This window comes from Papaver somniferum, chromosome 3 (assembly GCF_003573695.1).
Source record: "Papaver somniferum cultivar HN1 chromosome 3, ASM357369v1, whole genome shotgun sequence".
NCBI lineage: Eukaryota > Viridiplantae > Streptophyta > Magnoliopsida > Ranunculales > Papaveraceae > Papaver > Papaver somniferum.
This window is the reverse complement of record NC_039360.1, coordinates 138,600,607-138,614,373: the sequence shown is the minus strand read 5'-3', so window position 1 is coordinate 138,614,373 and position 13,767 is coordinate 138,600,607.

Genomic DNA, 13,767 nt, shown 5'->3' with positions numbered 1-13,767 from the left:
AAGACCCTGGAAAGTTCTAGTATCTATCGATTTTGGTGAGAATACCAGTTAATTATCGTTCAGAAGGCACAAACTCAATTTAAACGATACCATTTTTAAAGAGATCTTTGATAAAATGATATTTATGTCAATGTGTTCTGTTCTTGAGTACTCGATGGGATTCTTAGTAATTCAAATCGTACTAGAGTTATCACAAAAGATCTCCATACCTCCAGTGTTCATTTCATAGTCAGTAAGTGTTAGAGCACTGCTCGGTCGAACTCGCATGCGTTGCTATCTCAAGCATGTTTGTCGATGTTAGTGATCAAAACTATAAGTCTTGATTTCTAACCTATTTATAGATGTCTCGGACTAGGACATAGATAGTGTAGTTGAGCTTAGATTTCACAGAGTTCATCATTTGAAGACGAAGAACTACTAAGGGGAGCTTGTGGAACTTCTTCGACAAAAGGTATGTGGAGACTTGAACTCATCTATCACTTGGAAAGTCTATTTATACTATCTCCTATATTGAGACATAAGTCGTGTTAAGATATAGTTTTCTCTATACACAATTGAGATTTCAAGCTGAGTATATCTCGCTTACATATTTCTTGAAATATGTGTTGGTAAGCTTTCGCTTCGACCAAGTTCATCTTATATCATGAGAATTGTCGAGTAACATATTACATGGTTTGTGTGATACAATCATTTGATGTAGGCTTGGAATGTTTCGATAGTGATTATTTCAATATCTTGAAAATTGCTTTGATGCTAATAGTGTGTGAAAACGGCTATTGTCATTATAGAAGAATGTTTCAATGATTGAAATAAAGAGTTGAGAATGTAACCATGTTTGGATATAAGCATACATAGTGTGTTCGCACATTAGTGCATAAATCCAGAAACCGGGAACCAAGTGTATGCATATGTGTGTATACCAAATCGGTGAAGGAGACAAGATAAGTATGCGTACCCGAAACTTCTGCATACTGGCGGAAGTTTTTCGAACCGAAAATATCTGCCGAGTTTGGGATTTACAAACTCTTAAACTAGTCACCTTAAGTATGCGTACCCGTACGCATACTGGCGGAAGTTTTCGAACCGAAAATTTCAGCTGAGTTTGGAAACTTAACAAACTCAAATTTGGTTGCTTAAGTACGCATACCCGCACGCATACTTAAGCCGGTTACTTGGTCAAATCGGTCAGATCATGGACTTAAACATTTAAATCATAAGGAATGCAATCTTTGCAAACCGTGTGGCTATAATGTTCATGATTGATTCAAGTGAATCAAACTGATTTGGTTTCAATTATGTTTTCTATAACAATTGAACAACTCTTTAAGTAGTTTCATTTGAGTCATTTGAACTAGTTATGGTTGAGATGAATAAGGTGAATATGAGAGTAATCATATGGCTAACCTTGGTTAACTGTTTGTGAACCAACATGGTGTACACGTTTAAGTGTGGTTACATAAACCTAAATGACGGTACATTTCATTTGTGTGTAACAAGTTAAGTTCGATCTAACGGTTGAAAGATATTAGCTTCATTAAATCAAGTTTTTCATCTAACGGTGATTATTGAATGCTTGTTACCAAGGTAACTTGGATTGCAAACCCTGATTTGAAAACTATATAAAGGAGAAATCTAGCAACTAGGAAACCTAATCCCCACACCTCCTGTGTGTTACTAGTTTCATAACTAGAGTCGATTATCCTTTAACCTTAGGTTTCTTCTCGAGACCCTGTAGGTTAACGACTTGAATACTTCATTGGGATTGTGAAGCCATACCCAACTATTATCTTTGTAGTTGCGTGATCTGATCTTGTTGTTTCTATCGTGTTGAGTACAATTGAAATAATTGGCTCGAGATTTTATATCTCCGACAGGCAAGATAGAAAAGTAATCACAAACACTTCGTCTCATCGTTTGTGATTCCACAATAACTTGTTTCGCTAGTCGATTAAGTTTATTGTGAGGTGGTTGATAATTCTAGGTTGTTCTTCGGGAATATAAGTCCGGGTTATCAATTGGTTCCTGTTCACCTTGATTTATCAAAAGACGGAACAAAAACTCTTGGGTATTTCTGTGGGTGACAGATTTATTCAATCCTATAGACTTATATGTGTGAGACAGATTTGTCTATCAAGTTTTCGACTTTGGGTCGTAGCAACTCTTGGTTGTGGGTGAGATCAACTAAGGGAATCAAGTGCGTAGTATCATGCTGGGATCAGAGACATAAGGAGCGCAATTGTACCTTAAATCAGTGTGAGATTGATTAGGGTTCAACTACAGTCCAGTCCGAAGTTAATTGGTAGTAGTCTAGTGTCTGTAGCGGCTTAATACAGTGTGGTGTTCAATCTGGACTAGGTCCTGGGGTTTTTCTGCATTTTCGGTTTCCTCGTTAACAAAATTTTGGTGTCTGTGTTATTTCTTTTCCGCATTATATTTTGTTATATAATTGAAATATCGCAGGTTGTGTGTTAAGATCAATCAATTAGAATATCCAACCTTGGGTTGTTGATTTACATTGATTGACACTTGAACATTGGTCTTTGGTACCGTTCAAGTTACTCCTCTTATTCAATCGGGCTCGCAAAATATAATGCGGAAAGTGTATTGGAAAGTGATTGGAAATCTTAGAGATATTAAACTCTTTGGTATACTTTATTCTAGATTGAGTCTGACTGTCTAGTTGATTCTCTAGAAAGTGTATTGGAGTAAGTCCTCTAAGATTGCAAACGAATTGTTGGGTGTGGTTGTTAGAACCCCGCATTTTCAATTGGTATCAGAGCAGGCAAACACGTTAAAGACCTTACAAGTCTGTGTTTGTAGCGATCTGATATGGACAGAGGTGTTATCTCTAAACACGCATCACTAGTTCAGGAAAGCTTGGCTAAAAATCCTGATATGCCTCTCACATCTTCTTCATCGTCTAAACCCACTCTTAACTGGGAAGCTCGTCTTGACGAACAATTAAATGATCTCTCTGATGGGAGCGATTTAGAAGAGGGACAAGATGTTGAAGATGAAGTGTCACAGTACATCCTCCTATTTGATCGTCTTCTAAAGAAAAAGAAGTCAACATCCTGCTTGGCTTAATTTCTAACTCATCTCTGTGTTGAAAACAGAAAATTGAGAAAACTCTTTTAAGGTCATTATAGCTTATTACAAGCTACTCTTAAAGATCGTAATGGAGATACATGTTCAAGAATTTCTGAATATAATGATCTTCGTCAGAATATCCTTGTGTTGAAAGAAAGACTTGCAGAAACCAATGCAAAGTATGTCTCTCAACAAGAATGTTTCAACGTCAGAGAAAAGGCTTTTCTCACACGGGAAAAACAATTGGAGACTGATCTTAGTACGACTCTTAAAAGTATCAAGGCATTAGAAGAGAATTTGAAAAAGTTCAATTCTAGCTCTACAAAACTATCTTCTATGCTTGGAGCTTGCAAGGAACATCGTGATACACGTGGTCTGGGCTATAAAGATATAGAAGCTCCAAGTACAGGTGAAATGAGTTTTGTTAAGGCAAAAAATCCTTCTACTACCGTAGATATATTTGATAGTAAAGTTCGTGAGCCTACAAGAATGACTCAGTTGAGGAAAAATAAAAACTCTCATGTCAACTACTATTATTGCGGAAAGAAAGATTATGTTGAAAGAAGATGTCAGCTTCGTATACAGAATCAAAAACTTCACAACATTCTTATTTGGATGTCGAAAGAAGTATTTAAACCTGTTCCTCAGTGTCCAGTTAAAAACTCATCCCACAATCATGAAAAAGGTTGCATAAAGGCTTTTTATGATTATGACCACAACATTTCTTCTACTTACAACTGTAAAGGGAACAATGTTGTGTGGATGACTGATAATTCTGAAAGACCTGTAAGAAGAAAAAGTTGTCGAAGAAAGAAAAATTCTTCAAACTTCTCTCTTTCCCTCAATAATGATCTTGCTGATATTCCTGATTACATTCACATCAATAATCGTGTCTCGGAACTCAAGACCAGTATCAACGGCCTCAAACGCAAGATCAAGAAGGCAAGGAAAGCAGCTGATCCAGGTAACCCTTGTCATTCTCCTAATAATTCTAGTGTAGGTGAAGAGGGTAAAAAGGAGTGTATCAACACCTCTGATGAACTTCATGTTCATCAATATACAACGTGACTATTCTTTTATGTGTATCCTCTCTATGGACCAATAAGAATATACACATAACCCTCAACGAAGATCTTCTTCTTGACAAATAGTCTATGTTGTATTGTGATGACAGTGTTCTCTCTTCCTGTAGTTTGCTCCAAATTACATGAAACATTCAACGGTAAATTTAAGTTGGAAAATTATCAAATTTTAACAAAAGATATCTAATCATGTTATCTATCAATAGAACAAGACTGATCATCAATAAGAGATATATATTTATTCAAATAAATTACAGAACTTAACAAAACAAAGGCATACGAAATAAACACCAAAGATAAACGCCAAAAAAGAAAGGGTTTTGCATTCTACCTCAATCATATGGACCCTCTACTGATTTTGCTAATTAATATTCCTCTAGAACCTTAGTTCTAACTCGTCTTCTTTTTCCTCTCCATAGCTTTTGGTTTCTAACTTTTCTGATACCTTTCTCTCCATTTATAATAAACTTTATACTTATGTTATCATTATTGCTAAGTCTAATATTTATTATTTCATTAATTATTTCTTTATCTTTTTTATTTTTATTAAAATTAATTAGGTGACTCTATTTTCACCCTTAACTTTCTAGTTCAAGCAAACAACTAGGCTAAGGCAAAGAAAACAATAATTTAAGCTAACTTGAATGAAACCCGAACTGAAACGGTAACTAAAAATACTGGGTACTACATTCTACCACCTTTAAAAGAAATTTCGTCCCAAAATTTAGAATATACAATTTTTAAATTTCACAAAGTATAAATAATATAATAAAAAACAATACAATTCAATCCAGCACACAACTAGGTATTCCCATGAATTCCACAAAATCAAGAATACAACTTAAAACATGGAAAGAGCAATTAACCAATCAAATAAATCAAGCATGCACAACAATATACAAAAATATTTTATTTACGGTTTTATTCAAGATCTAAAGCCTAGAACTCTGATACCATTTGTAATGACCCGACCCTCCACCGATATTGTCCCCATTTAGCCACTGCGATTATCCGTCAGTGTGGGATTTTCAACGGGCATCGCTGCGATAATCCATCAGAAGCTTCCCGGGAGGTCACCCATGCCTGGATTACTCTTGTCCGAGCACGCTTAACTGCAGATTTTTCTGCCAACTCTGGAGACAATTATGCTGAAAAGGCCTCGGTATAATGTTGACGTTCACTGCCTCATGTGAGACCGCTCTACCACACGAGTAAAAGTGACCCTTCCCTAGATGTATCTCAACTACCACCGATATTGATCCCACTTACCCACTACGGTTTTCCAGCAGTGTGTGACTTTTAACGGCACTACTGCGGTCATCCAACAGTAGCTTCCCGAGAGGTCCCTCATCCCGTGATTACTCCTGGCCGAGCATGTTTAACTGAGAAGTTTTTCCCATAACTCATTCAAGTATACCCACCCTCGGTGTTAGGAAATGACATACCATTACTTATACTCCATCCAGCTAACTACTACCGAAACTGGGTATTACACCTTGCCTAAACCAAGATGAAGGCTTCAGTCGCAGATGGGAGGTATGGTTGGTCTAGGGAGGGAAGCCCAAAGAGATGATATTAGAGTTTCTCAGTTGCAAAGTGTTGTATACAAAAATACTCTAAGAGACAGATAGTTCCAGGGAACTTGTTGTTGTTCTAAATATTATGTGTTCTTGTTTTTAGAATGACCAAGTAGGTCTATTTATAGTTCAGCAAAACCCTAATCTCTAGTAGGTGGGATAATGATCAGGAGAGAGGATCATCACCTTCTCCTAGATCCCGGGAATAGCTAAGGATAGACAAACTGTCTAGTCTATCCTAATATCAATCCTCACGACCGACTATTCTCTTTCTGTGTGGGGTAAGATGATAACCACACGTTGTCGTAGACCGCCGGACCAAAACCCTAAGTTTATCCCCCATTTGTGATGTGATCATCCTTTGTGTGTGATGTGTTGTCTGATGTGTTAGCATTAACTCCGAGTTTTCGCAAAGTTGGAGGGAGGAATGAATGTGTTTGCACGTATAGAATCCAATCAGAGTCATGTGAAGAGCTCTGGAAGACTTGTTGTAGTTGTGTGGGTCGTGTGGAGAGCACAAGCTTGGTTGAGGCCTATCCTTCACCTAATTGCAAACATTCTCCTTTAGGTGATAGGGACGGCTCTGTGAAGAGGCTTAGGGAAAGTTCGTCCCCAAGGAGGCGCTATGACCTGAAGGTGAACAACATAACCGAGGTGTCATCAACCCATCGTTGATGTAATCCGGAGGTATCATCAACCTCTAGCAGTGGACATTTATACACAATAGAGGAGAGCAGTACGACTAATTTGTGTCGTACTGCAAGGTATCATCAACCTCTAGCAATTGCCATATGTACACAGCGGAGGCGAGACGTTTGGCCTCGGCTGAGGCGTGTGCTCGAAATTGACCTATATGAGAACGAGATTGTCACATCATAGCTCGGTTGAACCTACCAAGCGTTGATATGTCAAGTTTGGTTGTCATATCTTAGTATCAAAACTCATCTAGGATCGCTTGATTAAATACTAGAGTCAACTTCGTTTAGGTTATACTAGAACGTTTAGAAATGTTGAGACATACAAGTATTACTCCGAAGAGCTGAAGAATGAGACGAAGTAAGGACTGCAACGAGGACATCATCCTTCCACTTGAGGTTAGTAATACTGACTTGACTTGTTTCCATTCCTAACATATCTTTTAAGTCTTATTATATTAAAAACATAACATGCGAAGCTTTAATATATAATACTCTAGTGATTAAACTCAAGGTTTGAAAAACGTCTCACGTCTCAGGTCACGAGCAGTAGGCGTGACCGTTATAACGCGTTTTGACAGGTATGAGCACGTTTTGAGCAAAAACGCGTTATTTAGGGAGGGAAATGCGTTTTCTATACGTTTTTTTTTTATAACGGGCGTTATAACAGTTAAATAGAAAATTTTAAAGAAAAATTATGATCTGAAATTCCTATGTAACCGTTATAACATGCGTGAAACGTTATAACGAGTCTAAAAAACGTTGTTACTTAGTTTTTTTTTTCTTTTTTAATATTCCCTTCGTCCCTAAATAGATGACATGTTCATTTTTAAATTTTGTCGCACTAATAGGTGACCTATATCATAAAAAAATGGGATATTTATAAAACTACCATTTTAATTGATTATTTTTAGTATACGAAATATGTATAATTCGATAGTCATGTTTATATTCCTTACGCAGGTGTTTTAAAATTCTTTACACTATAAAAATTACGAAAGTTTGATAAAATTCTTGACGGCCAATTATAGCCACTAAAATTTGTCAGCAAGCAATACATGCATAAGTAATGTGAAGAAAGAAACAAGCAGCAATCCAATTTAAGAGAGTGTATAACCTAGCTAGGTAGACTTGTCCCTTTATTAGATTGCATAATTTCCCTCAGATGCCAACAAGTAGGCAGGGTTTTAACTCGTCAATAAGGTACTAATTTCTAAAACTCAATCATTGAATGCTTAAAAACGGAATAAACTAGGCATGTGCATGGTCAGTCAAGTAGAGTCAATCAACCCATTAATAGATTCAATCTCAAATTCCACTTCTGATCATATGATATGATTATTACGTCCAAGACTCCCAAGTCATGTACCCCACACTGCCACTGGATGATGATGCATCTATAATTTTTATCTCATCTTAAGTTTTAACAAAGAATTGGACTTGGTTCACTTGAAGATTCAAGTTGATCCAATTGGGGGAGGTAACCAACAATATGTCGCATCCGTTGTTTACTTTTTTTCTTTTCATTTTCCCTCTTTTAGCAGACAAAATCATGATTATACTATTGTTTTTTTCCTTTATCTTCTTTATGTTCACCTTTTAAAAATACAAGAATGTGTACTACTGTAGTAACAAACATTATTACTCTGCTTCTTTCACGGAGAAATTCTTCACTCCTCTATGTTTTATAATTTCCAAGTTTCAACTTTCAACTACAAGTTTAAGAGGTACTTTTAAATTTATTCGAATTTTCATTTTAACTAAGTACTTATCGATAAATTTATTGTTTGTTGTTATGTGGTTTATTTATAAGCAAAATTGACTTTTTTCTTCATGATACCGGATGTTGATGTCGAATGTTATCTTTGAACTATACATGTACTTTCTTATATGAACATTTAAGTTAGTAGTTGCCTTCTTTTTTCTTTTGCAATGTTTTCGTCATTTTCTCCATGTTGTACTTTTATAATAAAATTTCAAGGAAATAACAAAAGTTCAAATCAAGATCAGAGGAAGAAAAATCAAGATAATTTGAATTTAATCAATAAAATCTATGCCAAAAAAAGAAGAAGAAAGTAACCAAACTACTATAATAATAATTCATATGCATAAGGTTTAAGTTTAACACTTTAAATTTCATAATGATGAATTAATTAATTAATTAGCATGATGGCATGATGAAATAAGTTAGCATGGTGTTAGTTTTTATGCTAATTAAATATAACTTCATACATGCATGTTAAAAGTAGTGAAATTTAATCAGCAGGATGTTAATATCCATGTTAGTTAAAACATATTAAACACTAACTAATATAGTTAAATTTGGTTAAATAATTGTTACTTTACACAAGTGTAATCATTTTAACGAAATGTCTTCATGCTCAATAACTAATTCGTCATTCAAAAAGGGTCAAAAGTTAGAAGCATTAAAAAAAATTGTCTTTATGATCAAAAGATTTATCTAGCCTATGTTCTTATACGCATGCAACCAAATTTCCTATTGTTTTAAGAATATATGTATATTGATTACCTAGCTACAAAATAGACATCTAGAATTTTCTATTTATGGACACAAATTGAGTAAAGGCCAAGAATAGTACTAGTGAATAAGGAGAAACAAATAGTTTGATACTATTATTTTATTCCTCTTCGGTAATAATTATCCTTTAAAAGAGGAGAAATAAAATGAAATCAATCTTCTACTTCTCTGCTTACTTTTCATTTTTGTAACAAATGCGACACTATAAATATTTATATTGATCGAATATGACCATTGAACTTATTAATATATGTCACTTACTGCCGAGTAAAATGTTCTAGTTATAGAATACGATGGAAGGATCGACATCCACATAGTCTGCCAAACGAGATCCTTTTCATGCATATTGCACTGTAATGGGTGATGGTAAAAAATTAAAGTGTAATATATGTGAAAGGGAAACATCTTCAGGTATTTCACGCTTCAAATTGCATTTAGCACAAAAAAGAGGTACAGTTGTCCCGGGCAAGCAAGTGCCGCCAGCGGTGATTTTTTTTTGCTAAAGTTACAGTGGAAGAAAAAATAAAAGCAAAAAAGAGCAGAATATGGTTACGATGATTTAGAACAAGTGTATCATAACGAGCCATGGAACCCTGTGTGTGATATAGATGAAGAAAAACCAAATTTTCATCCAAGAGAATAACAAGTACCAGTCACACAAAAGAAATAGACTGGGTTTTTTAAGAACCTTTTTGGACGAAAAACAAGTATATTCATGTCGGAGAGGTTACATCGCACTGTCCTCAGCCCTCTACAGAAATACCTAGGTCTACTATGGGGGCATCACAACCACCTAGGATGTATGTGGATATGGGAGGACAATGTAACACTTCTAGGGATCTGTGACGCCCCAAAATTAAGCTATTTATTAATCCAAGCGATTAACTACCTAATGAGGCATTAAATATATCAATCATATATCTTAACTTCCAAATAGAAAATTTTATACAAAACTCAACCAAAAACTAAACCCATCACTCGAAACAATTATAAATGAAAAATCTCTCAAGTTATATCAATAAAATAGTGTTTTTGTAATTACAAAAATAATGTACAAATCCTAAAATAATTCGCAACAACTCTAAAATCTTTAAGAGACGGAAACGAATATCTTCACGTGCACCATATCTTCTGGTAACTGAAAAACTGAAGTGGGAACGAGTGAGCGCATCATCCCAAAAGGGGGCTCAGTGGATACCTTTATAACAATCAGGTAATCACTAACATACTTTACAGTTCTACTAAAAAAATGATTGCACATCTGATACGCACAAAACAAAGCATAAGATTGCTCCAACTCCCCTCCCCAGATATTGTGTCCATGAACAATATCTATAAAAGATCCACCACCGGACGGATCTACGGAGATGAAATACAGCAACCTAAACATATGTCATCCTAACCTCGTCTCACTTAATGAAGAAGAAGATGCTAGAATAACTCCAGTCTCAAATGATAGCATGAATCCAGGTACCATATGATGTTTTCATGGAATGCGTACTCCTCATAAATTCGTATGCCACCATCTAAGTCTAGAATATATAAGAAAGTTTGATTACTATGACTCGACCCCGCACAACAGGTTCCCAATAGGTCCCATCCTACCAGGAACCTAGAATTTCTTCCTGAGTCGAGATCATAGTAACCCAGTCATACTGCTAAGACTGAACAATCAAGCATAATATGCAAACGACCAATCTCCCCACATATATTCTATAGTTGGGGGCTTATTATTCTCCGCTACCCAGTGATACCCTGATGTGTCCCGCAGGTACCCTCAAGCCAGAGAGTCATTCCCCCTATAGTAAAATAGGTATAAAATAGTAATATCAACCCACAGCTGCCTCCAGACAACTTCTAGGGTCTATGTAATCTATAGGTTGCTTTGACCTATAGTAATATTGGGTACCGATCTTCACCTGTGTACGAGTGCGTGGCCTTCCCCACCTATAAACGCTTAGCGAGAATCCGTGGAGAACACAGACAATACTCGCGAGGAGACTAGACAATGCATATACGCAACATACACAATCAATTGCACTCAAACATGTATTGCATAAGAACAAGTAGCTATATTCAAACATGCTCAAAATTAATAAGACACATCATGCTCACCATTTAAAGTAACTTAATGATTACAAGACAGTTACAAGAGTTCCACTTGTTCTGAAGACAAGCCTCGCCTACCTCAAGATCCGAAGTCTACATGATCATCCTTTAAATTGATCGTTGTTAATACAGAGTAACTGTTAATCACAGAAGCACCCTAAGGATTAACCAAGAGGCTCACGCAAGGCTCATAACATAATTTCATATAATTCTCTGGTTATATTCTAAGTGAACTATTTAATGGTTCTAAGCCCATTTATGGTTCTACATATTTTCATCATCTATCTTTAGTACAATAAAGATTTACCAATTCAATTAGGTTGGTTTTCTATTCCATTTGATAGGTCTTATGAGTATCTACAATTTTGTAAAAGGAACTAAAAGCTAATTCGGACCACAAGGTCCAATTCATGTTCAAAAGAAAGACTGGCTCTAAGCCCAAGTCCACCAAACTGGCCCAATGATCCAAAGCCCAGTCCGACAAGGTCAACTAACGGTCACTAACAGTCAATGGGATTCAACTAAAAGTCAACTTCCAACTAAGGTCAAGGTCCAGTCTGGTCTTGGCTCACTGAGCCGGTTCTGAGTCAAACTGATTCAACTCAGGCAGATACCCTGAATCAACTAAGAGAAGAATCAGTTAGATAATCTGACTGGGATGACTAACAGGTTTATTATTCAAGACAAAAAAGTTCATACAATTCAAATCCAACAGTACAACCCTAGTAGAATCAACTTCTTAGCTGAAAATCACACTAACTCTAGCTGCAATCTCGATTACAAATCCAATTCATTCTCAACAGAAACTTCATTAACACTAACTAATTTGCACATCTAATTCTTAGTTGCAACTCATCTACCAAATAGTCGATCACACTAATTTCAGAGTTACAATCCTCATATCTGCAATTACCAACATCTAATTTCAAACTAACTCAGACTCTTTCACGCACATATGAACACTTCCATAATTCCTGTAACACTTCGTTCCTTCAAAGCCAATTCAGTTTCATCACAATAGTCTCTTCCATGTCTTGCATACATTCTATCATATTTAAAACCCCAAACTACAATATCATCTCCAACTGAGTTTAACTCCATATTCAAGCACCACGACAACCAAAGACTACTTCACCTACAAACTAATTCATTACCATTTACATTTCAGGCAAATACTCCACTACCAGAGTGTATCCGTAAATACATTCAACCATGTTCTCTCTTATCAGGCTCAGCTTCATGAATCATATGCTTCTAATTTGCATCCCTGCAATTCTGAGCAACTCTAGCTTCGTTTCCTATATCAAATTCACCAACACAGCAGTTCCATCACCACCTCCAAGCCATGTATTCAATAACCAAACACCACCTGCCATCCCAGGTTCAAACATCTCTATCAAAAACTTTAATGCCAACAACCACGCAATACTCCAGTTCTAAACTCATCTCCATCTCAGCCACAACCTGATCAATCCCATACCACCAAAACAACCCACTCTTCACTAGCACCTCACCTTTTCATCTTCACCAACCCTTTTGTATCACAACCTCAGCTGGTTCTTCATGTTCTTCACATGCTGCTAGAATTTCATCAACAACTATACATCACCACTTACTTCATCTTCATCTCCTGTAACTTAACTTCCAACTATAACTTCTCAATTCCAAAACACAATCCAAAACCCTAACTCAAAATCATCAATTCATCTTCCTTCAAGTACCGATTAGGTGATTCGTAATTAAAACTCAAACCCTAATTTCTAATTTAATTTAGGGAAGAACTGGAACTCTAGTTTCTCTATGAAATCAAATTAAACTTCATACATCAATTTAGACTTCAATCAAACACAAAACCATATAATAATTCAATCAAATAACAACAATTGCAAGAAGAGAATCGGATTAATTTGAAACCCTAATTTATCTTACCGTTCCTCTGAGATTGAATTAATTCCTCGAATCAACACCACCATAAATCACCAAACCCTCACAAGATTCATCAACCTTTCTGGATATCTTTATCACATGAACAAAACCCTAATTTGATTCAGCAACATCAACTCAAACTCCTCCTTCTTAAGCTCAATCAACCACAGTACACTCATCTACTCTTTTGATTCAACTTACTGACGAGTTTCCGAGCAATTTATCACACGATAACAACTCAATTCTTCGAATTGAGATCGACAGAAAGAGAAGGAGAAGAGGAACAGAGAAGAAGATAAAAGAAGAGATGAAGTGATTTTCCTCGATCTGGTGTATATAAGGCCGACCAGGATTGCTAAAGGCACCCGATAAATGATAAGGGCAGACAGACGGTTTAGATGCAATTTTTGCCCCTCATGCTAAACTGAAGATTTCTTCTTCGTCTGGTATCCGATTGACACGTTCGAGTAGTCTATTTCGCGTAAATTTTCGAGATCTATCTAGTGATACTAGTTTCGAATCTAAATAATTATTAGTTTAATTTCTATTAATTAACGTTCTGTTAATCTAATCGATTCATTAGCGGCTAAATCATGACTTGATCATCGCTAGACCAGTCAAATAGCGTTGACGAGCTTGAGGGTCCTTACATTCTCCCCACCTTATACATTTTCGTCCTCGAAAATTGAACCGTCCTTCTAAACGTTCAAAACTCTCCACCTTAAAGAAAAATACTATCTCTCGACTAA